The sequence below is a fragment of the Mytilus californianus genome, unplaced genomic scaffold, assembly GCF_021869535.1.
Source record: "Mytilus californianus isolate M0D057914Y unplaced genomic scaffold, xbMytCali1.0.p SCAF_10, whole genome shotgun sequence".
Classification (NCBI taxonomy): Eukaryota; Metazoa; Mollusca; class Bivalvia; order Mytilida; family Mytilidae; genus Mytilus; species Mytilus californianus.
In genome coordinates this window covers 63,377,103-63,404,778 of record NW_026262582.1, presented here as the reverse complement: position 1 = coordinate 63,404,778, position 27,676 = coordinate 63,377,103, and the positions used below count along the sequence as shown (strand labels likewise).

At 31.9% G+C, this 27,676-nt stretch overlaps 2 long non-coding RNA genes across 7 annotated transcripts in view; one reads left to right on the top strand and one right to left on the bottom strand.

Moving 5' to 3' along the window:
• Window positions 1-27,676, top strand: part of LOC127718372 (uncharacterized) — an 80,877-nt gene that overhangs the window by 8,346 nt on the left and 44,855 nt on the right. The gene's annotated exons all lie outside the window — the stretch shown is intronic.
• LOC127718376 (uncharacterized) lies at window positions 22,476-26,685 on the bottom strand. Its single transcript, XR_007989803.1, has 2 exons — window positions 25,628-26,685; window positions 22,476-22,594 (listed from the first exon to the last, which is right to left on the bottom strand). It is a non-coding gene; the product is annotated as an uncharacterized LOC127718376 (long non-coding RNA).

Genomic DNA, 27,676 nt, shown 5'->3' with positions numbered 1-27,676 from the left:
TTATAAACAGACGTAATGGTTATATACAAGTAATTGTCATTATTTGTCTGGAATACACATACTTGTCATACTTATCCCCATATTAAACTGCTTTTCCCCCAAGGGCTAATTTCATACGGCATGGAGATTACTAGAATTCGCTTGCTTGGTTGGGCGTATTGCGTTTCTGCTAATTTTTCGAAGTTCCAATACTAAGTTTCCGAAAACTTAAAGTATACGTTTCCAGAATTTGTATTTATTACTTTTCCGGAAATTTACCTGGAATTAAATCATAAATATTTGAATATATGTTAGATAATTTTTTTATTTTACACGTTTATACAAAAATGTTTCTGATATTAAATCTACAATATATAAGATATTACCAGTTGACTACGACTACAAGGACAAAGATTCGGATTTTGGAAAAAAATGGCTGACACATTTCTTTGGTTTGGCTTACTTGCCAAACAATAATATTGAAGAATGATTTGTAGAATAAATAGCAGACGCTCCATCTGACGATAGATGCATGAAGTTTGCAGATTACATATTGGAATTTTATATAGATGGCAATTCGAGATTTCCAACAACCAATGGTTCCGAGTATTTTAATTTCCACTTATTCGAGCAGTTTTACGCTAGCGATCCTAACCTTTCAGTCTTTGTCGATGTGCTATCAAAACTGCAAACATCAACATCATTGTAAAGATGAGAACTATATCTATTAAAGCACCTGTTCGAAAATATGAAAAGGAGAAGAAGGACTTCCTTGTTGAAAAAAAACACAAAACTTTTAAATGGTGTACTACTGTGGACTTTGTACGACGTGTTGGCTACAATTTTATTATGACTTTGCTTTCGTTCAATAGGTATTCCTTAATTATTTTCCCGGAAAAGTAATAATAATTTTTTTTCAGGAATCGTAACTATTTTCCCGCAAAAGTAAGGTATTTCTTTCCGGAAACGAGAACTTTTTTTCCCCGGAAACGTCATCTTTTTTCCCTGGAAAAGTAATGCCAATTTCCGGAAACGTAAAACGCCAGATTGGTTTTAAGCTTTTATTTTGGACCAAACTGTTTTTGTTACAAAATCAGATATATTATACGCATTCTTCATTTATCTGTAACCCCCAAGGGTAACTGGGGAATAGAAGTATGGTCACCATTGGTCTTCCTCCGACCGGCAGTAAAACCCTTGCCAAAGTGGGGCGTCCGTTTGGATGTGCGGGATGTACAAATTTGCAGCCACGTCCGGTCAGAATAGGGACGTTAAATCCGATGCCTCGTGTAAAGAGAGTGCTACGCTCTTTGCACGTTAATAACCCTTTCAACAACTCTTTGAGGGGTCCTTAGGTGACCCGTGGCAGTCTAAAATTCTCGGACCTTAATCCCTTAATCTATTACAAAACCTACCTTATTGTATTTATTGTGAACTTGTTCTCGTCCTGAATATGCATGAAATATTTGCCACTGGACGTTAAGCAACCAACAATCAATCAATCATTTATCTGTACAAAAAAAAAAAAAACACAAACGAGAACTAGAGAACGAAGTCGACCAATACACAAATACACATTTTAAATATGCTTTTTTATTACAAGCATGCTTGTTCGGGGTTTTATTTTATCTTGAGTTTAATCAAAATACATAAAAAAAGATGTTTTTATGTCCTAGGGTTACGTATTCTCTCACGTATTTGACATATACATTTGATCATTTTACTTGAAAATCGTCGTTTATAGCGTCGTAAGTATGCAGCAACGGATGCAGACATAGTGAGGCCGTTTGTGTGTTAGGTTGTATGAACAATATTCTTTAATTGTTATAAATTTCAATAATTTCTACTGGCGATCTAACGAAATATTAACCAAAAGTTTTGCCTTGTATTTTTATAGACATCGAATAAAATTCCGGTCATTACGGAATATGATCTTCAAAGATACAATTTACCAAAAAATAGTAACAAATACATTAATTTCTTTTATATCAATGTGATTTTCGATCATCAATAAAGGTTTTCTATGTGAAAACTTGCTATATTTTCCAGGAATGCAGTAGAGTATATTTGATTTCAAACACATACAAATCGATCTATACTATTCAAAATTGCAAAACGCAAGCTGAAATCGTACCAAGTGATTATTATTTTTGTACACGACATCTAGGCTGTCGTCTCTCCTCTAACAGTAGAGTACAGCTGGTTGGGTATCAAGATTCAAGATTTTATTCATAACCTCAGACACATACAGGTGTACAAGAGGACAATTTAATTACAAACATAAGATAATACATAGCGAGACATGACAGACGAAACACAAATACACAGTATATTATAAAAGACAATTGGTATAATTAGTTTAAGTATCTTATAATTTTTTTCACGAAAATTGATAACTTCTTTTGAACGTGTACGTTACATATAGACAGCAAACCAGTAAATTTGTTCTTGCATGGATTCATTACATAATGATTAAGTATAAACTTTGATCTAAGAGCAGAAACATCAGCATTTTTACAGATAAACCATATATGAAACTCATTCGCGACCCCCCCCCCCCCCCCCCCCCCCCCCTCAAGAGGTAACTTCAAATTCGAACATCGAAGTTTAGATATATAATATCTGTCCTTAGGTAATAATCGTAATAAATATGGTTCTCTGGGATAGGCGCATTGTGTATTCAACCGTGGATATTATTAAATATCTGTAATAAACATAATTTTAATGTTTTGATCGTTTATTGTCTTAATTTTTAAGGTTACGCGGGTTCAGTTTTAAGCGAACACAATTGGTATGAACAAACTTAGTTTCGGGATACGTGTAGAATATATAAAGAAACTTTCAATTATAAAGTTTTTTTCGAGGATTTTTAAAGTTATACACATACAAATCCTTGTTATGTTTTTGGAATAGGCTTTTAATGTAGAATATATGACATTTATATATAAAGTACATGTAATTCTTTATGCTAGTAATCTATAAATGAAATTGCATAAATCACAAAGGTCTCTAAACGAAGATTGTCAAATCAAATCTACACTATATAGGTAGGACGCAATTAAATTTTTCGTCATTTACAAGTGCACTTGGATTGTTTGGGTTTTATGTGGTGTGCAATGTAAGAGTGGAATACCAAAGTGTCATAAGAGAGAATATTTTTCGATTAAAACACACCCGGGAACACCAAGAAAGGTTACCAAAGAAGTTATGGGAACTTAACTGATTTCATTCGTATATATTTCTGATAGTTTTCCCGACCTATTCACATATTTTCAAACTTGAAAGGTAACCTATTTCAGCGGCACGAGCCTTGAACACGTGACAGTTGTAAGTAACAGGTCATCTCACAGATATTATAGTTATAATAAAAGGTTAAAGTACTTACAAAATATGCATCTTGTAGAATGTGAATTGACAAATATATTATTTTCAAATTCGCAGTCCAAGTCAAACGGAAAATCTGTCACAAACAATTTTCATACTATAAATCCATTCCAACTATATCATTTTAAACACACACTAGCTGGCCTTTTCATTAATTTAGATAATACAAATTTAGCTAAATTTTGTGTATTAACATCAACAGATAAATCTCACACTTAATATCCTAGACGTTATTAATACTCACTTCAAATTTGGATTAACAATTCATTGATACGGATGACAACGCTTAATAAAATAAATATTATAACTTTCCGTTTAAATTTTAATTGGATGCCCAGCGGTGTCATAATGCCATAAAACTGTTAATAGAAAGCTATCTTGATACATAGGTAAATGAAAAAAAAAAATCAATTGTAAAAAAAAATTCACAATTCCGTGCATTAACCCGGGGAAAAGTTACCACGTAGAAACGCTTGTATAGAATTCATGATATCCCGTAGGTAGTCATGTCACTTCAAATGCAACATGCTTTCAAATTTCGTATTAAATGCAAATTTTGCTTTATCTTTGCGGAGCATTCATAAAGTATTTAAAATTAAAATAAGAATTATAATAGCTTTAATAGCTCAGATTCAAAACATTGAGAATAAGATAAGCTCCTAGCTGTCGACATATACTTCTAAATATATAGCTTGTGCGCCATCAACACCCTCATAGTCTTTAGAATTAGGTAAACAGACAGAAAGTCACAGGACTGTCGGATAAAAGCTCTACAGAGTTTATGCTGTATAATATCAGTGGCGGATTTACCAGGGGGGGGCACAGGGGGCACGTGCCCCCCAAGTCGAGGTCACCAAAAAAATTTTCTCACATAGTTTTATTGCTACTGTATCTGCTTATCTAGATATCTAGATAGAAAATCAAGACACAGCTTGATTTGACTTCCTAAACTGGTCATTAATTAACTCCAGCTTCAACATGCGTGATTTATGACAAGTTATTGATGGGTGTGTAAATATTGACACCTTTGTGTAATGTCTATATCCAAAAGCATTTATGTTAACTACATGTACATGTACATGCTGGTTGGAATTAATACGAATATATTAACAGGATCAATATCGATTAACAAGTGAAATCTTCTTATCAGGAAAGAAATTACCAACTAAAATCGGTCTTAAAAGAATATGTAAAAATAGATGTTTAAGTGTCAAGAAGGTTAGTATCGATATGAGATATACGTCTTTATTACCAAACACTCACATTGTATACGGTTTCTGTGGAATGTGTCTTTCTCAGAACAGTCTTTTTCGAACTTTATTAAACAACAAACAATTTTTTCAATGCATACAGCATTTTTATTTAGACTCAAATGTCGTGTTTCTTTTCCTCATTTTTTTTATGGAAACCATCGATTTGTCTTTAAAAAAAACATCCCTTTCCACAAAACATGAATGGTCTGTGCCTGATATATAATCATCAATAAAATGATATTGTATTTTTGAAAACCTACTTATAGTACAGTAATATTTGTATATTTTTTCTTGTTTCAATTACCGTGTATGAGGGTACGAATAGGTTACCGTGAATGAGGGTATGAATAGGTTACCGTGAATGAGGGTATGAATGGTTTACCGTGAATGAGGGTATGAATGGGGTTTACAGATTAGAGAATACTAGTAATGGTCAAAAAGTAAAGACTAGAAAAAAAATGGGCCCAAAAAATATAGAAAACAGATTAAGGGTGTTGAACTATAAAGAATAGAGGACATTATGCAGCAAATAAAAGAGTAGAAAGAAATGGACCCAAAATTAATTAAAAGATATAGAAATGAAGACCTGAAGACAAACAGTGACGTAGCCAAAAAATATATATAATGCCTTTTTCTCGGACTAATACATTGAAGTATACAGAAATTTACAGTTCAGGACATTATTATTACCCAAGAAGATCGTTTAACCATAGATATAATAGCCATAGATAAAGTACTCAGAATTTGTCACACTGAGCCCCATGTAGTTTCCTTTGAAATATCAAAAGCAGGGCACTGCGCGTAGTGGCCTATGATGTAGATGATATTTGCCGACATCCTCCCAATAGACTAATTTATCGGGCACTCGTCTTATCAACCGATAATTAATATGCGTTACCTGTCTCAAGTAATAATATGCCGTGACGCGGAAGCAATATAAAGCGTCTGGTTGTAAAAGTTGTTCGGATTGTAATTTATTTGGAGAAAATCGGTCAACAAATGAAAAGGTTATGCTGTTGTTGAAATAATAAAATAGAGAAATCATGGAAAATGGACTTAACAGGCATGTGAAATTAAATTGTCATAGCACTTGCATCGGTTGCACTCGGAAAATAAGACCTGTATGATTGACAAGAGGAGACATATCGTTTACTGATGGTATACGTGGTTAAGAGGTCGAACCTGGTCGAATTTTTCTATGGCGAGTTAAAGACATTTCTTTTTTATCGAGATTCTAAATAGTGTAATCATATTTTATGCCAGAAAGAAGAAATTATTATTTTTTAGAAAATTAAAAAGATTTTTACAAGTGTTGAAACTTTCTGTCGTAACACGAAGTTTTAGAAAATAAAGAGAAAAAAAGGAATACATTATAAACTTATTAAACGCCGTTTGGTGAAGAAATCGTATGTAGTGGACACACTGAATACATTAAATAATTGGGAAATAGCACAATCATGTCTCTGAATTTGTTTCTTCTATATATCTTTCCGTATGACGTTGCGCACGATGTTGGTACCAATTCCATTTTGCTATAGATTAGCATTAAATAAAAACGTAGACGGGTCAGTTCGATAAAAATATAGTGATTTCTGATTGAATTCGTTCCATTTGACTTGAAATTAAAGAAAAAAAGGAACCGAAATTTAAAATACCAGGAATTATAACACTTAAGTATCCCATTTTTACGCAAAAACGTAATGTCCAACGTTTCATTTTGTGTGCAAAAGACCAGAGTTCCGTTTCTCTCCTACGGAATTTTTTCTCTGATCATCGTAAAACTTAAGAATAATATTGCTATTGTTATAATTATTCGCGTGTTAAAGCAAAATCAATATCACTGAAACCGTAATCCGGAAAATGTTATTTTTGTAAACGATCTGAAAAATGTCCAACGGTATGCAAAGTAAGTATATTTCGGGTTTGCGCATTTATACCGTGAAATTGAAAAAGCTGAGAGAAAAAATATTCATTATATTTTGAAAGTTTTTTTACTTTTCTCCTGGTTCATGATATTTTTTTGCCGGAAACCATGCGTATAGTTTATATTGCAATGACTTCAAAAAGTATAGCCATCTTGTCCCAACGAATTAAACGCTGTATTTTCTTTAAAATTGTGGTTTTAACCAGCTGTCTGTCAAATAAGCATAGTTAGATCATAATAAATAAAACTTGGCGGTAAAGGTTTTTCTGTTTTTCTTCTTAAACAATATAGTGTTTAATATTTTTTCGTTAGGCAACAAGGTTTTTAGATCGTTTCAAAAAGTATAGCCGTTTTGTCCCAACGTTCGCAAAACGTATTTGATGTCATGCTCTGGTTTTTAATTTTAAATCGTAATTATTTGTTTCCAGTTTAATTCGAATGAAAATAAAAATGCATGTATAAATTACAATACAACCAATGTATGAGAAAGGAATAGTTTAAGTTTAAATTCAAATGTTGACCAAATGAGATCGATATAAAAAAAATATCGGGATCTTAGGGTTTTTTTTTATAGCGTATTTGTTTTATATAAGGAACATTGTCTATCTGCAAGTTTTAAATCGTCAAAAGTAACATGTATATTTTTTTGTTAATAAAATAAAATAGAGAAAATCCATTGCTGGCAATTATAACAAACAAAGGATATGCCACAAAAATACGGAAATGAGAAAATTTAAAACATGAGTCCCGAATGTTTAACTTCCTTAATATTTTGCGACAAAGAAAACATCGGGAAATGATAAAATATAGAAAGGAAACGGAAACGGGAAGAAATGCAACAAAAGGAATAAATATGCAAAAAATAGGAGAATATGAATTCAAAATCTAATTTACATTAAAAATAAATCTGTGTAAATTTGGACATTATTGTATCGGATTCATTAATGCGAACTGCTGCCGAAAGGAAAATTATCAATTATGGCCTGGAAAGACTGACAATTCCTAATTTAAAAAAATATCTATACGACCACTTTGAGTTTTATTTGTAAATTTATGCATTTTTTTCAGACAAACCGAAATCGGTTACCAAATTCACAACAGTAAATTGACATCATCAATAATATGCTTGAACGCCTGAAACTTTCTTTGAAATCGTCTAAATCGCCTTAGTTTGAGGAACGTCGTGAAACGCTAAGTAGTACCAACATCGTGCGCAACGTCTTTACCATTTTTGTGCTTGTTTTCCTATTAAATAGATAGTGGTATAATCTGATTGTCGATTTCATTTTTTAAGTAAACAATATATAGATTAAGCGTTATAATGGCTTTGATAAAATGAAAATATAGGAGTTTTGTCCTGTGTCATTCATGGTTTTTTCCTCTTCCTTCTTACAATTGTGTTAGAGGTGTGATTCGTACTATAAATACAGCTATATATCCCATCCGGCGCGGGACGTTTGCGCTTTTACATAGGACGTTTGTGCTTTTTTAAATGGACATTTGCGCTTTTTATATAGGACATTTGCGCTTTTACAATATTTACTTCTCATGACTTCCCTCCTAGTTTATCCGAGCTTTGGACCTGGCAGAGTTAAAAAAAAAAGTCGTTTTTTTATTATGATTAAAAGTCATTACGTAGCACATTCGTGTGTTTAAAAGTCTCCCGATTCACAATTTATTAGATATCGATCGACGGCAATTGCCAATGAAGGCTAATTAACACCAAGCGTGACATGTATATAATAAGAGGGTGATAAAATTTCGGCAAATATCATCTGCTTTTGATGTGGGTCCAGTACTTTATCTATGGCTATTATATCTATGGTTTAACATTACAAAATTGTCTTGAAAGCTGTGGTTTGGTTTTTACACTATTTCAGGATTCTTTGTATTTATATATATGGTTACTAGTTATATTGACCTAAAAATGTTGGTAGTCATGTATGGTATTTTGGTTCTCAATTTTTTTTGGTGCATATATCAGTTTTTATTAATTAGGGCCCCGCCGAATGGCGGACGCCCTATAGTGATCAGTCAGTTGTGTCCGCTCTATATCTAGAGAACCGTTATGATTTCAAAGTTTATACTTGACATGTATATTAACCAACACCAGAGGGTGTGTCATAATGTATGTTCAACTTCCTAAGTCAAAGGTCAAGGTCAAAGACTTTGGTTTTAGTTGACAACCCCATGTCCTATGGTAAAGATCGTGTCCGCTCTATATCTTGAGAACCGTTATGATTTCAAAGTTTATACTTGATATGTATATAAACCAACACCAGAGGGTGTGTCATAATGTATGTTCAACCTCCTAGGTCAAAGGTCAAGGTCAAAAACAAACTTTGGTTTTAGTTTACAACCCCATGTCCTATGGTATATACAAGATCGTGTCCGCTCTATATATTGAGAACTGTTATGATTTCAAAGTTTATACTTGATATGTATATAAACCAATACCAGAGGGTGTGTCATAATTTATGTACACTTTCTTAGGTTAAAAACTTTGGTTTCAGTTGACAACTCCATGTCCAATGATAAAGATACAATTTTTTTACCACACATTATTCACAGCGGAGCCCACAGAGATGGCTCCCATCTCAATGATATCTAGTATTTTTCTGTTATGCTATAAATGGTAGGTTGGACCACCCTGATACTGGTTAATTTTTAATGTCTGAAGTGTGTTTTGTTGGTTGCTGTTTATCATATTTGTTTGTTTGTAGCTTTTGTATATAAATCAAACTGTCATCACTGTTGGGTTTCTCGTTAGAATTTATTACATTGTGTTAGATGCATAGGTTGCTCATTATGAAGTATTAGTTTTGGTCATTGTCGAAGGGTGTGCAGTGACCTATTATATAGTTACTAACAATTACATCACTTGGTCTATGGTTGATGACTGTCTCAACGAAATTCATACCACATCTCCTTATTCCAGTTATTTTACATTATACAAGACTACAATATTATCAAACGAATGTTACTTATTGTTAATAGTTGTCGGACTATTGTTAACATAAACTGTTATCACAGAGGTCCGTGTAACACTTATCAATTCAAAGTTTTAAAAAGTTTTCAAATTTTAGATTTTTGGAATTTTGATCAAAGTTTTAAAATATCAAAATTCCAAATTATCTAAAAGTTTTGAAATTTTGAAATTTTGACCAAATAATTAAAATTTTAAAATTCTAAATATCGTTTTTAAAATTTGATAGTTTAGATATTTGATCAAACTTTAAACTTAACGTGCAGTTTTTATTATTTCGCTTTTAGAAAGTTTGATTTTTTCAATTTTTGATTAAGATATCAACAATAGAAAATGGGCGAAAGAGGGGTACCTGTAAACACGGCTATGATTATGATCATTCTTAGTTAGGAATAAAAAGCACGAAGTATACCTGTAAACTGCGAAACGAAATAAAAACGGAACAAAGCAGAACAAAATTAAATGAAACGTTACTGTTACTTAAAAGTTAATGTATAAATGAAACCAGAGGCAGACAGTTGAAAGCGGTTAAAAATTAGATAACAAAATAAATATTTCATAAAAAAAGAGAATTCATTTTAAAACAAGACGCACGGCTCTGACTATGATGATTCTTACCTTAGAAAAGAAAGCACGAAATCAGAGACATATAATACAAGAGATTCGCAACTCTAGTAGAGTCTATATAAAAGCCAATGAAATAATTTTATTTACACCAAGGGTGTGTATATGTATACACATAAACAATCTTACTTTTAAACCGCCATCTCTTTACCCCAGAATAAAAAGACAAAAACCACTACAAATGATTAAAAGACAAAAACCACTACAAATGATTGTCTCGTGGAAATAAGGTTATAAAATACTTTTAAATAGTGTCTTCCATGTTGCTTTAATGTATGACCTCGGCGCCCACTTCAATGTTGTGAGTTTTTTTTTATAGATTTTTTGTTGCTTCGCGGACACACATATCCATCTTTGTATGCAGTGTTGTCAATTGTTTTTGTTGTTGGGTCTCTCGCTTATGTCTTCGTCACTTTCACTACCAACAAAGAGTTCGTTATCAGTTTATTCAACTAGGAGTATATCTAAGTCGTAACTATTAAGATTGTCATCCCACAAAATAAAATCGGAATTTTCCATATTGCGTGCACATGAATGACGCTTTATTCAAATGAGAAATTAATTGTAATTTTCTTAAATATTAATTCTCAATACACACTTCGAAAATGAAGAAACCATAAATTTACCGACAATCATTTAAAAAACAACTCAATGCAAGCCTATGATGAAACTGTCAAACAACACTTAGAAATCAAACATTTACCGACAATCCTACAGAAAAAACTCAATGCAAGCCCAATTAATGATGAATATAAAAATAAATAAAATTTTAATGTTTCACTGTTTCACTGTTTATTCAAAATACACTCAGACGCAGATTTCCTGCGTAACAGGAGCGACAAATACACATAAATTTACAAATAACATAGAAGCGAAATGAGTAGAATACATAAAATAAAACAATATAAATATTTTTTTTTTACAAAACTAAATGTATACTACATCTATTGACCAGATCGCAAAAAGTCCGTGCAATCTGTAAAGTTTAAATAACCACGTGATCACGTGAACACAATAAAATGATAATGGATAGTAACAAAAAGTGTAACATATATAAATATTCATATGTGGTGATTTACAGAGAAAGCAGTAGTTTTTCAACCTTTTGAATGAAAATAGAAAGGTTAGTAAATACATTTCAGTTGCAATATTTCAACATTCCATAAAGTTTGTTGATATTTGGGTTGATTCTGTAGTAATTAGGAATATATGCATTTCTTACTTCAATAACATCAGCATTGTTACAAAGCGCTATGTAATGATACTCATCTCCAAGACCAGTCTTACAAAGCTTACATTTTCTTTCAATTTCTGGAATTCTATTCCATCTCCCCGTTTCGATAGGAAATTTGATATTGCAAGTGCGAAGTTTGCAAATATAGAGTCTACTAAATTTTCTAAGTCTAATTAGATAGGGTTCCATACAGAAGTCAGTCTTAAATTTTGAATAGAACTTCCCCCTTGATGAGTTATCGATATCCGAAAACCATTTTTGTATGAACTGGTCATGGAGTCTTTGTTTAACTTTAATTTTTTTTTAAATTCAAATTAACGTTTCCTTGTACATGCCAGATTTCACTGTTACCAGTTTCATCAAAAATAGATTTTACATAATTAATCCACTTAAAAGAATTATTTCCATTTTCAAATAAATTAAACATAAGCTTGTAATAATCTATAAATATCAAGAATAAAAAACAAAGCCTATCACGATTAACAATTAATTAACATATAAATTAAGTTTTTTTAACACATAAATTAGTTTTACTTTTTGTGAATTGTAGATCTATTGTTGGGCAGAGTGTGGACACCTGTGGTGTAACAACTTCTTGTTTACAAGGTGTCAATTAAAACTTGATAACATGTTCGTGATTTACCTGGTCATCGAATAATCCAAACCTAATATACATGTCACACTGTGAAATTATGTCTCCGAGACAGGTGTATATTCAATAGAAACCCATTATGAAACTATCAAATAAAATGAGCTCTGATACAATTTATGTTTTAGTATCAATTATTTAATATCAGTTTTTTTTTTAATACAATATCAAATTATGTCTCTTTTTCAATAATACAAATCTAAAATCAAAATTACATTAAAATAAATAATTATATATGAACTCAAATTATTTAATTAATTATGATAAATTTAACACTGAAACAGTTTATATTATGCTTAAAGGGAAACTTCGCAAAAAAATGAAAAATTGATATTATGTTCATTCTGTATAAAAAAAGCACAAATTCATAAATATTAAAGTTTTATTCTGCTATATAAGAGATCACCATCGATTTTAAATTTAGAGTATCAATCTCTGCATGCGGCCATTTTGACCTCTTCTCGGTTTAGAAACCACGATATATCTATAAACCACAAAGGACCAAAACCAGCAGTAACCTAACGTAGTCGTAATTGCGTGTCGATATCTTGTCAAGCGTACAGTTGTTTTATCCGACAAGAAAAGCATAAACAGTTTCCCGGGTAACAAAAATGATTATAATAGACATGGTTGTGCAACCTTTCCTAACTAACATGATACGGAAAATGTAATTATTTTTTTTAAATAACTATGGTCTGTCGTATTTAAACTGTTTTTTTTACCAAGGATTTGTATTTGTTACTATACAAATCCTTGTTTTTACTAAGTTTTGAAACAAGAAATTTATATGGGAATTAGTTAAAAAGTCAAAGCTCAAAGTCATAAATAAGTGTCCCGTGTATAATTGTTTTCGAAAATCTAATTTGTTCATAATTCTTTTATGTAATAAACTTTTATGTTATAAACCAAGGCTCCGTGTTGAAGACCGTACTTTGACCTATAATGGTTTACTTTTATAAATTGATAATTTGTGACTTGGATGGAGAGTTGTCTCATTAGCACTCATACCACATTTTCTTATATCTAATTATTTAAATAAATTCAGACCTTCCCTTATCTGATCACCAGCGTGGCTAAAGGAATTATTCCCAGAGGTATTGTGAGGTGACACGTCCAGGTATTCATGCGATTTCCTGTCAGGCTTAAAAACTCTTATTACACAAATACATAAAGCAAGTTCATGCATCCCTTCATTTCTAAGGGTATTGATCAGTGTACACGGCCGATAACTTGTAACTTTCCATTTTGAAACTATCAGGTGTAATATACATCTTTGTCTTGCATGTCTTGCGTGTCCGATAGTGATATACTAGTCATTACTAAACACATACGCTTGTTTATAAATAACATTTCTGGTGTAAAGAATGATATTTATGAAAATCTAAATAATTCCAAAAAAAGATTTGATAAAATTTTTCCAAGGGTAAATTGTGGAAATGTAAGTATCTACTCGTTGTCAATAATGATGGACATTTTGAAACATACAAATATTGATTTAACAAAAATGTACGCACTTCTCGATCATTGGTTAATACGCCTAGATAGAAAGTTACGGAATTATAGATAGTCGCAATTAAAAATATATACATGTTTTTGAATATAACAGAGAAACATCCAGAACCAATTTGATTTAAATACAGGTTGATATCTTACTTGCTTTGGTTCATCGAAGTTATGGACATAGTAAAATCACAGATTTATATTTCATTTAGATTGTTCTCGAACAGTTAAAGAAATTCGTCATCACCACAATTGATGAGTATAATGTATAATGATGTGAACATGGTTCTAAAAGTACATTATGCTAACTTTCCTGTTCCGACATGCATGTAATATATATGCCACTGGACGTACACTAATGATCCCCAAAAAATCTATTTGAAGAAATAAAGAAACTTCACTCCGGATAGACTGATAGTATTTGTATTAACGTCTGATTAGCTAGATGGTTGATTAATTTATTTAGTTGGCTATTGGGGGGAATAAACTATTCCCAAATATTGCACTTATGCATAAAATATCAAATGAGAGTAATATGAGAGAAAATATAAATACGAAAAGTCGCATATCTGGTAAAAGAAAGTCTCACTGGCAACTATAGAATTTCACGTACAATTGTCATTCTTAATCGAAATAACGGACAGTCATTAAAATACATGCATGTACACTTTGACAAAAAGGGGTTGCATATTATTCATCATAAATCTATTTCAAGTATATACTTTCCTGTCATTCTTATAAGTTAACGCAGAGACATGTAATTATACATCTCTAGTTAACGACAATCAACCATATAAATATTTGAATCTGATGTGACTTACCGTTCATCTCTTTCTTTTTTCTTCTTTTTTTTTTGGGCAGGTACACAAACATTGTAATGTTAGATATACTGTTCCCAGGTTGGGAGTGGGGCGGTGGTTGGAGGTAAAGTATATTGAAAGTTTCAAAATAAGAACGTTGTATTTATGAATTTACATGAATAATTCTGATCTTGGACGTTGGTTTCTTTTTTTTTAGTTCAGTGATTTAAATTGAGAGAAAAAAATCTAGTCAGAATTTAAATCGTACCGGCAATTTCCACCTAAGACTCCTCTAAAATCATGAATGGTCACGCTTCACAATCATCAGAATTTTCTTTGCATTGGTACATTCTGTATCGGTAGTGATTTACCTTGACATTTCCGGGTATAACAGAGCTACTTGTATATTACCTGTATGTGGTTAGGTGACGTCCCATGAGGTCTTACGTATACAGGTTCACATTGGTTTCTGATAAGGTTTTATGACATTCACACATCTGCATGTTCTGTATACCAAATTCTTATCTTATTTTCAGACCAAACGAGGATGTGAATATTTTCCAGGAAAAATATTGAGTATCAAAGTATCAAATTAATTTCGGGATTTTTTTCTTTCTTCGTACTAAATCACAGAAATTTAAAGAATATACTGCTTGTCCGCTTGAGGTGTATTCTTGTCAGTTAAGACTGACATATATGTCTCTGGTATAGAGTGGGTTTATGAATGAATGATAAGTCTTTCAAAGGTACAAGATATAAAGCACATTGAAAATTGATTCCGCCGGTCTGTCTCCATTCAAAAAAGGAAAGTTGACGTTATATTGATTCTGTTATTTTTTTTAAACATCGTTGGTCAAATAGCTAAAGTATGTATACGTTGTGAGATTTTAAATATTTTAATAAGGGCATTCCCGATTATGTAAATGTAGATCGCTGTGGACGGACCAAGCTATATTAATCATGTAACCACGATAATGTTCGCTAAACATTGAAATATTCCAGGTTAATACCCATGATAATTTGAAAAAAGTAAGTACAGTGTTTGGTTTATACGCTCGTTTTCGTGGGCCATTGTTATTTATAAAATTATTTAATTGAAAGTAATACAGAATTTCGATGTTACAACAAAATACTCACCTATCTATTATAAAATTAAGCTTACGCAAAATATAAAAGATATATATAACGTCGATTCAGGTATTTGCCACCATATTCCTCCCCAAATAATTAATGTTTTTATCATTCATACGAAATGTTGTTCACACCTGTAACGATGAACCGTGTTGGCTAAAATTCACTGAGTGAAGATCAAAAGAATAGAATTACAGAATGCTAATCTTTTAATTACCTTGAATTTAACCACGCATTCAACAGGTAGTCACTAAGTGTCACAGTACAATACACATTGTATTTACACAGTACTAGAGAAAAATGTTTGCTAGACTGAAGTAAAAGCCTTCAGGTGAGAATACAAACATGCATTTTTAAAACAGTATCAGTTATATATGTTTGTTCAAAATATCCGTCGGAAAAAAAATTCATAAAAATATATTCTATTGTATGATTTACTTTTATTACTATAATCATATCAGAAATCCTTTAAATATAAATCGTACATTTTAATTTTGAAAGTTGCACGGCTGATCACTTTACTTTCTCAATTATTAGTTGGTTAATAGCTACACCAAAAGTCGTCGATGCGCTTTAAATCGCGTTATTAGATGATTAACGAACAAGATTTACAATGAGATTTATTCACTCCCGGCATGCAAAAAGACTTAAACTACGTCACATAAGTCAGGAAGTTCGAATAAATTAAATTATTAATTCCCAATTTTCTTCTTTATTAGTGTTCATATCCAGATAAAACTTGGTGAATATGTTTTTTATGGTATTATGAACATAATAAGATGAAAAGTAAAAAATCGCGAATTTTCCCTTTAAACATTCGTCTTTATTTCGAGTACTTTTATTAAAGACTTTATTACCTAAGGTTTAACTAGTGGCCGCGTGTTTTTACGGGATTTCGCCGAGTTGCGAATCTCTTGTATTATATGTCGAAATATAGCAAATCATTTTAAGTGCAAAATAAATAATCCAAAGTAGAAGTTTTTTTAAACGAATTGGACATCACATGAGATAACAGTATCCTGAAAATTTTAAGGTTTTGCATCTATTGAAAAAAAAAATGTAAACCTATTTCAACCGGCATCAAACAAGTTGATTTACGTTTTGAAAATCTCTAACATAAGCTTTATAGCGTTTCAGATAAATAATTCAGAACTATGTGGTTTACCAAGCACCCATCATTTAGGAGTAACAGTGAAAACTGACCAACTCGCAGTAGGTCAAATAGTATGGTTAGGTTGAGTATGACTTTTTAGTCTATATATTTTCTACTGAACTTTAAGCAATAAAATGGCTCAAAACACGTTGTGTTATCTCAAATTTGATTTTTGCTCTATGAGGGGGCGGACAGGGGGGTACCTTTCTTCCTTCTCCCGCCCCTTCTCTCCTTTCTCCCACCCCCTTTCTCCTTTCTCCCGCCCCTTTTCTCCTTTCTCCCACCCCCTTTCTCTTGTCTCCCGACCTCAAACATGAAAAACTAATGTATAGAAATCTCGTTTTAATAGCTAGTCCCTGTCTTGTCCTTTCACAAGATAGAAATGTTGTTTCTTCTGCCTCAAGAACCTCAATATTATTTTCACTGACTGTTAAGCTGTCTGTTTGCATTGAATTTGCAACTGAGTGTGATGCACGTCGTTTCCCGATGGTTTTTTTTTTAAAGTAGAAATCCAAATGCTGCTAAATAAGAAGAAAAACATATCTGTTATTGGACTGTTTAGAAGAAATTCGATATGATTTCGGAAGTATACCTCATGAGGATATTTACGATCTTTAAAAGAGATTTTATAACAAGTACATATACAAGTATGTATGTTAAATAAAAGTGTTGTAAATGGAGATATGGGAGATTCAATAAGACTGCAACTGGCCAATTAACGACACACAAAAACCAAAGACATCTAGATAACACAGGACAAATGCAGGATGGACGAGAATTTTTATACTGCTAATTTGTAGATTTAGAAAAGATAATTTGGTCCCTTGAATTTGAAAGTTAATAAGTATATTTACTATGGTAAGTATAAAATCTATCAAATGACAACATCACACCTTCAAAACATTAGTCATATTAATTATAATACAAACATATATCAATCTCGTAAGGTACAAATTTGTTAGTCTTTAAACAACTCGTATTTCAGAAGAAAACTCAAACCATTATGAAATAAGGAGATGTAGTGCCTATGAGACATCTTTCTATCAAAGACAAAATTATGTTTTGTCACAAAATGCCTTATAAAATAGACCATCATCAGATACGCTTAATACATATTTTGGTCCCGGAAGCATACTGTTTTACCCGTTTCCATATGACAGCCCGTCCCTGACTTGGTATATATAACTGAGGGTTTATTCAGTTTATTTCTTATTGCTAAGTTTTTAAGATTCAACTTTAAATTATGTACCAGGTGTTAGTATATATACCAAAAGTGCGCATATTGTCAGGATTTTTGTTTGTTTTTTGTTTTAAATGTCAGGTTGCTTAATTTGGCATTTTGTTAATATATAAATGCACGCAGAATACATAGCCCTGCTTACTACTTCTACATGTACAATTTCAAGCTTGAACTTTTATATTGTGCAGAGTGTTTTAGTTATATAGAGGGTGCATATATATTCTCAGAATTTTATATTGTATAATTTTTCACGAATGACAGAATGTTGAACTTTGTCTTTTCAAGTGAAATTTTGAATACAATTTGTAAGGTGCCTTAATATATTATCAAAATGTTAAAATGAGCAAACTCATTAAAAAAAATTACACGTTTACACCATGCAGTATACTTGATTAAGAATATGTATTTCATCAAGATATTGTTTGTATGTATCATTTTTTACAACTAACAAAATTTTAACCTTTTTTGATGGTTGCATTAAATGTGTCTTTTAAACACAACTATTTCTAATTGTATTGAATCGTCCTAAACATGCATGAAATATTTGACACACGGAAGTTGCGGTGGCATCACCCTTGTCTAATTTGGCTAGTAGGGTTAAGTTGAAGATTTGAATTTCTTTATAAGCTAATTATGCACCCGGTTAGGACGAAATGTAAGTAACCGGACAGGGGAAATGAAAACAAAATAACAAACACCATTCAGATCCCGTTACATATTTTCATACCTCTCCGTAAAAATAACGTTATTTGATATGCAGTAGCGTCATCCCTTTTCTGTCAAATTCTTTGAATATCGGTCAACTTTGACGCAATTTATCTAAAAAACAGGGATGGTAACATGTTTGTTTCTATAAAATTTAAATGCACGGATTCAGAATACAATCATTGATATTCTGTTAGTTTTTAGTCTTTCTCCGTATATATAAGAGATCGTAATGATTGAATAAGTGACGACGCTTGGCGTATTTATGAGTCGTTTTCATTAAGCCTACTATGACATTTATTAGCACTTTCCTCGAGCTTTGTATTATCTAATTTAATAAAATAATCAATTTCCGGCTCACTACTATTATTTTTTTATAAACATTTTTGTCTCCCTTATCTACCCCTTTTCTCCTTTCTCCCACCCCCTCTCTCCTTTCTCCCGCCCCCTCTCTCCCTTCTCCCACCCCTCTCTCCCTGTCTCCCTTTACCCTGTCCGCCCTCTCCTCTATGACTTCTTACTTTTTGCAATCATGTCGGCAGATGAAATCATTGCTTGTACATTTTGAACGATCATCTTTAACCTTTTAATCAACTATTTCAGTTATTTATAAATGGTTGTCCTTCAAATATTTGGCTTTGAGCGTTCCTGATAAAGGTAGATCCAGAAAAGCGCTTCGGACGCATGCAATTTTTGACGTTTTGTTTTCTATCGATTGCATGACGATCATATATTGCCTTATATCATTGATTTTAGTTCTAAGTATTGGTACAGTAGGAAAAATAAATTCAGTGAACGTTGTGCTAGCCTCGAATGTGGGTGGTTGTTGATATCTTTTTTACGCTTTTATTTGCATACCAAATACCATTGACTTAACATTAGCAGTTCATCTTAAACTGATCTAATCACAAACTAATACATGTAAACTAAGCAAAAGTTAAAAGTAAATAGACCATGACTGAGGGGGCGGGGCCAAATATTCTCCATGGAAATGAGATGTGCTAATGCTTATACAACTGAACACCAATTAACATTGGCCTACTACTAATGGTTCCCCTTCAAGGCCTTGAACTGACCTAATCACGAACTTATACAAAAAGTCATGTAAACTTAGCAAAATTTTCAAAGTCAATAGACCATGACTAAGGGGACAGAGCCAAATTATCTCCATGGAAAATGAGATATGCCAATAGATAAAGGAAGATGTGGTATGAGTGCCAATGAGACAACTCTCCATCCAAGTTACAATTTATAAAAGTAAACCATTATAGGTCAAGGTACGGCCTTCAACACGGAGCATTGGCTCACACTGAACAGCAAGCTATAAAGGGCCCCAAAAAATTACTAGTGTAAAACCATTCAAACTATGCTTATACAACTGCATACCAAATATCATTGACCTACCACTAGTGGTTCCCTATAAATTGACCTAATCACAAACTAATACATGTAAACTATGAAAAGTTTCAAAGTCAATAGACCTTGACTGAGGGGGCGGATCCAAATAATCTCCATGGTAATGAAATGTGGCAATGCTAATACAACTGCATACCAAATATCATTGACCTACCACTAGTGGTTCACCATGAACTAGACCTAATCACAAACTAATACATTGTTGACGTCACCGCCACCGTCGCCGAAACAGCATACCTATATGTCTCGCTTTTTGACTCCGTCAAGGCGAGACAAAAAAGCAGCTATGATCAACATGATCATTGGTCATGATGGTGATGTAAATAAGATTACACATGCTGAAATGTCACGTCTCAGCTTTACCTACATGTACATGAGTATAATTGAATTGTTGTTGAAATTCTGTAATATGAAGGTTTTACTAGCCTACAAATCACATACACTTTACATTATTAAAAACTACATTAAAATAGTCAGGTAAAATTAACCATGCCAGATAGAGGATGTAAACCTTACAGTCATTCCATACCCAAAATTTAGTGGTTTATATACATAGTATCTGAGAAAAAGACCAAACATCCAAAGCATGAAAATTACATTGTCCAATGAACCTTGAAAATGAGGTCATAGTCAGATGAAACCGGCCAATCAAACATGTACACCTTACAATCATTCCATATCATGCCAAAATAGTGATCCTATACATGTAGCTTATAGCATCTAAAGAAACATTGGAAAATAGATCAAACCACAAAAACTAAACATTGTTCAATGAACCCATGACAGGTCAATGTCTGATGAACCCTACCAGTCAGACATAATACACTGTACAATTGTTCCATACATCAAATAAACATGAAGTTGATCTACTGGCATGACTGGAGTACTGCTTATATATATATATATATATATATAGTATCTGCAAAACAAACTTAACAATGTGACTATAAAATAACCTTAGTCACTTATCCATGAAATAAAGTCAAGGTCTGGGCAACCCAACCTGATAGACAAGTAGACCTTGCAAGATACTCATATACAAAAAATGTATCCAATTACTCATATAAGAGAGCATTTCACTGTTAAAAAAAACAGTATTTTTTTCATACAGTCACTGAACCATGAAAATGAGGTCAGGTGCAATGAACATGATGAACATATGAGTATAATGACAGACTGAAACTTCATAACATATTAGCTATCTGATCAATACAAGATAAGAAGCATCCAGATCTTTTAGCTTTTAAAATGTAAAGCTTAAAAAATAGTTTACGTCACCACCCCCAGATTGTAATACCTATTTCTTGCATACCACCAACTTTTGTCGTAGGTGAGACAATAAAATGATACTTTGAAGTACATGTATTGTTTAATATGCTTGACAAGTATAAAATGCAAGTTTCAGTATGACCAATAATTTAGACTATTATCAATATACATGTATGTACATTCAGACTCTTATAAGTACATCAAGCAGTCATTTGACACTACAGCACTAACCAACAAGCATGAGAGGGCTGTGACAGACCCTCATGGGTAGTCAAGGTTGTTTAACACCCCCTGGTGGTACATGTAGCTCACAATAGCAATGACAGCATTAACTTCAGATGTGATGTACTATAAATTTCACAGAAACCAGAAATTCTCATTATCCAAATTTGAAATGAATAATAATCCAAGGTATTCATGAATTCAGATATGATGCACTATGAAGACACCTAAAAATCCCTAGGGAAAACAGGTTGTGTCAGTCCTACAATACAATTGAGGATGAAAAACATTAATTTTTCTTTTCTATTGCAGGAAAAATGCTACCATTAGACCCTTTTTTCATTGAAAAATTAACAAAGGCTAAAAGTATAGAAAATTTTAATAGCCTCAATGAAAATGAAAAAAATGATAAACATTCTTTGCCCATCAACACAAAAACAGATAGAAAGCATAGGTTCCTTTATAAAAAAGTCATTGGCACTAAGGATAGGGGACTCATAATTGAATTTTGAACTATTTTCATCAGTTTAATATGATTATCATGATTATACATGCTTTTTTCTTGTCATTTAATGTATATAATTATTAATGTTGTTTTTGTCACAAATCGTATAAGTTGGTTTATATGGCAATACAAGTTTGATTTGATTTGACTATTAGTAATCACTGAAACTATGAATTTTCATTATTCCAATTTGCTATTCTAAATGAATAACTATCCAAGATATTCATGGAATTCAGATATGATGCACTATTAATATTCCCAGAAAACTATGAATTCTCTTTATTCCAAATTGTTATTTCAAATGAATAATATATCAAAGGTATTCACTGTCATCAAGTAATGTAGTCTTTCTTACAAATTGTAAGATGGCTATTTGTTCAATGCACAATTTTCTTCTTGTCCAATCTAATCCGAACATCCCTTCAACATCATGGCATAATGCTGTAAGCCCTATTTGTTATTTACAAAAGCAATAAGTAAACACAAAGTTATGAATTAATCCACTGTTTCACAATTAGCAGCTATGAGAGTTACTTAGTGACATCTATATATATTTCCTATACCATGTATATGCCGGCTTCATAATCTGGCTGGGAATCATGCTCAAACTAATGTGAATTCTACAAAAAAAAATATACATTAAGAATAAAGTACTGAAACTAATCTAATATTGTATATATTTACTTGTATTTAGTATCTAGAAGAAAAACCGGCGAGTCTAATTTGCTTGATAACAAAGTTCTATGACTAATACGACTGTATTTATGACTTATACAATTGAACTTATATATAAGTCTCATATAACAAGAAGAATAAAATCTTTCTTTGGGGTTCTATTTTTAAAAAGATATTGTCTCTCTTTCTACATTAATGTTTTCTTATGTGTGTACTTCATTGAAGGGTTACTGTCTAATTGAGGCTAGCACTTTACATTTGTTTTGATCAATTCTTTAAAGTCTTGACATAGTTATTTCTCTCTAAAACACAACAGCTGGTATTTCTTTTGATCATTTTATAAAATTACTACAAAGATAAGTTTAAAGAATGATTAATAAAAACAGAAATAAATGCATTATATCTAAAAATTACTTTATTTTAGAAAGAAGGTATATTCTGGAATCTGGATGATATATTAGCACAAACTTGGTCAATTTGATTTCTCCAGTTAAGTGTGCTGTCAATTTTAACACCTAATAATTTTTCACATGAAGAATTTTGTAATACTTTTGAATTTATTATCAAGTTTGGTTGATAAGTCTGAATTGATAGTTTCTGCTTTGTTCCAGTAACCAAACATTTTGTTTTATTTGCATTAATGAACATGTTATTCCTTTTGCACCACTCTTCAACCCTGTATTAATCTTCTTGAACATCATCATGTATATTTTATATGTTTTTCATGTGGACGACCATTCATGCCAATTCCAAAACATGACTAAAAGGAGATGTTGGGTATATTCCAAAGAGACAGCAGTCCCAAAACCAAGACAAGTAAAAAGGCATCAATGAATTTCGACTAACCATGCTAACAGGGCAAAATTTATGTAACAACTGACAAAGTTCACATGAAAATATAAAGTTTAGGCCACACTAATTTGATTCATAGTTCTTTGGATTGAATGATAATATAAGACAAATCTGTGTGCCGTGTGCAGAGCGTCATCCCTCCACTATAACATGATAAAATATTTACAGATATTTTATTCATCATGTTCATTGTAATTATTCATTTTGAGAAAAGATGAAACCTCCACAACACTTGTTCAATATGAATCCTTATAGGTACATGCCCGGGGGTACTGTACATGATGAAACAATAAACTCATTTTGTTTTATCAACTGTTTTTAAATGGCAACTGTTATGACTCTGTGCATTGTTTCAGGAATATTAATTTAATAACACTGTGAAGTTGTTTAATTTTGATGATTAATTTTATTTTGAACCATCTAATAGATATTCACTTTCAATGCTTTATTATTATTATAAAATCTATTCATGTTTCGTTGTCCATGACTCAGGAATTATTTGAAAAATATACTGAACATGCATTTTTGCTAAATAAGTCAATAAAATTAATAATTTTCACAACATTTTATATATAAATATTTGATTTGTAGTAAAATTCAACTTGAATTATCTCAAATTCTATTAAATAATTTTATAAATAGTAATTATTGTACATCGGCATCGCCCACAACGGGCACAAGGTAATTAAGTAAAACAAGGGACATACTTATAAACCAGCGTTAGCAAAGTTATCATATGAAAATGGACATGTAAAGATTTTTTGGTTGTTGGTAATAAAAAATCCAGCGACAAATTAATCATGCAAATTTAGGACTAGACAGTTATCAATACATTAACATTATCAGTCAGGGGTGCTACTTAAGTGATTTCATCATCACTTATTTCAGTGATTTGATAAATTCAGTTATCACCTATTTAAGTGATTTTAGTGTTTTCTTTGATCTTCAAATGCTAATTTCATTGATTTTCCATATTTTCACAATCTTTTCTATAATTTTCCTACATAAATCAATTATCCCTTTTTCTTTGTATATTAATTTCACCAGTGCGCTTGGGCAGTAAGTTAGTGCGCTAAAGCTTTTAAAAGTACCCTTGGGAATTTTTCTGTAATCAAAAATTCATTAACTACTCTTACTATCAGACAAAGATCAACAATATTAGGTAACCTGATTGGTTTTCTTTAGAGTTAGAATGATCTACTTCAAGGTTATGACCTGATCTACAAACTATTCCAGTTTTTGCATATTTTAAAAAAACTGTAAAAGTGTCAGGCTTATCAAGCAAAAGACAATTTCTGCATATACATAGTTGTTTTTTCAATGGAATTGTTGTCTTTTTACCAATAAAAAAATCAAGCTTGTGGGAAAAATATCAAGAAAATGTTATAAACACTTATTAAAGTGATTACATTTTAACTTCTAAAATTACTTGTTTCAGTGATTTTAAAAAGTCTGTGTGAAAATTTTTAATATTTCACAGCCAAAATCACTTGAGGGAATGATTCTGAAATCACTTGTTTAAGTAGTACCCCTGACTGATTATCATACAATATGTATAGGTCCTGTAATAGGCCATCCTGCACAACCAAACCAATGCACCACATGTTAGGGTTTAACAGTAAGACGATGAACAGGGGTGGATCCAGCCATTTTTAAAACGGGGGAGGGTCCCGACCCAGGATAAAGGGGGTTCAAACTATATGTCCCCTTTCAAATGCATTGATCCTCCAAAAAAGGGGGGTCCAATCCCAGGAACCCCTAGCCCCGCCACTGGATGAAGACCAAGAGTAACCTTTTTTCTATTCCTTTGTCACCCTTGGGATGTATTTGAAGTACATAAGTCGTAAGGGTTTAAATGACATAATTTCATAAACATGATATTAAAAGGGGAGGGGAATGGTGTCATACATGAATTTCAACGATGCATAAACTTTTTACAATCCTACATCCTAACGTTGCATTGGAACACGCCACTATGCACGAGTGCGATGATATAGAACGTTGATGCATACCTGTAGGAACAAATGTGCACATTTTTCCTTCAAAATCTTGGATCCATGATTATTCTCAAATTCTGATGCAGTGAGTGATGGACATGCTTTAAAATATTGTTCATTTCTACTCACCGATTGCAATATTCAGAGCAGCTTATATTGTACTGTAAGTTTCCCTTCTACGATTTTAAGTAAAATATAGTTTGCCGACCTGCTTTTCCGCCGACAGAATGCAACAAAAATAAAGTGGGTACAGTAACGTTAAATCGTTTACGGGTGAAGAATTGTTTTCCGTTTTTAATAAAACTTGACAGATTTGATTAATTATTATCGGAAAATGTCCCTAATGGATAGTAATTCAAATTAAACCAGTTTTATTATGCTGTATAATATATGTAACTAAGTCATATTCTTTAAATTTACTTCACATACACCGACGGAACATTTTCACTTCCGCATAATCATCATGATAATTTATCAAATATATTTCAAATATAAATTTGAAATTATGAATTCATAAACCATCATCTCCAATAATATATAAACTCTATTTTTAAACGAAGGCTTCTGGTATGTAAAACAAGTTATAAAAGACTCTAAATAGACAGAATAAAAAAATAAAAGATACCTTTAGGAAAGTCGAATGCACAAGTCAAACACGATTGCAAAATGATTAAATAAACAACAACAACAATATATTTTTTTTAATATAAAACATGTTTAATAATTATATACGAAAAAGTAAGAATCGAAATTGTTTTATTTTTTTTAATTAAGTAGACTTGGTAAACTATCAAAATAACATAAACCGTCTTCTTTCTAATTTGTATTTCACTCTTGAAGGGGAGCAACCCCTGATACACACTGGGAAAGTTTCACTCGTTTTGTGTCCAAATTATTAAAATCTGAACACGACTGAACACAGTCTGACAACATCTTGACGTAATTTTGTATCCATGGTCTGATTTCGACTGAATCAGTCGTAACGGATCTTAACAGCTCGCTAGAAGATTGAGTCTTGTTTATCTTGACATGCCTTAACGGACTGATTTACCTGATGCGACTATCGATCGAAACGGCGTCTGAAAAGTTCTTAAAAGTCTTGACGTTTTTCTCTAGCGGTAAATCCAGTCGATTAAGATATGGTCAGACCAAAATGACCGTTTCAGACTGAAATCGTGCTACTAGTGTACCCTCTGAGACGGCTTCAAAGTAGAACATCCCTATTTCCGCAAAATGAAATGATCTGGCTTGGCTGATACGGAAAAGAGAATGTGCCCGTTGTTTCATTCCTTTATCGTTTATATATTTATTCATATATATGAATCTTTTTATGGTTTGCATATCTACAAATACTTCAATATCCAGAACTGGTCAGTTAGAACTTTATTTCTTTGTTCACACTTCGATAAATCATGTTGCTAAAACTGTTTTTGTAACTTATGTAAACTCTATGTGGAGTTTCACTGTGATATATTCATGCGTGATACGATACACATTCATGCGGTACTTTGCTTCGAAGTAAATGGAAATTGAAAACAAAAATTTAGAACTTTGTTTCCAATATTTTAATACATAAAATAATGCATTAGAGCTTGAGAAAATACATAAAAGGATAATAAGATAGCATGCCGCAAAATTACATAAATTGTTGTGGCGCATTCACGTCATGGGAACAAATCACGTCATACCAATGAAAATAATCACGCCAAAGGTTACATTCGCTTCAAATTTGGACAATATCTCATTACAATGGAGTTTTAAAGTAAGGTATAGTTTCATTTTCAATTTATTTGCATGGATTGTTTATGGATTTCAACAAGTCAATATGGCGGCTCGCTTCTTAGTAATGACATGTCCACTGTGGATTTGACGGTTTATGCTGAAAATTGTAAATCATAAATTGCTTACGTTTAGAAATGATATGCATTAAACTCATATTTTTTAGAAGTTATTGATGTTAATTCGACCGCTGACTCACACACTGAACATGAATGTCCTGTGGATTGTGTGTGTATTACTCGTCACAGTTAACACATCGATAACCTCTAGATAAAAGTGTTTAATCGTTAAATGTATTGATATGACTAGCAATAACGAAAAAAAAACTAATATGACAAAAATAAAATCTTATGATTTTCTTCCGTGTAATTGTAAACAGGAAGATTTCAACTTTGTATA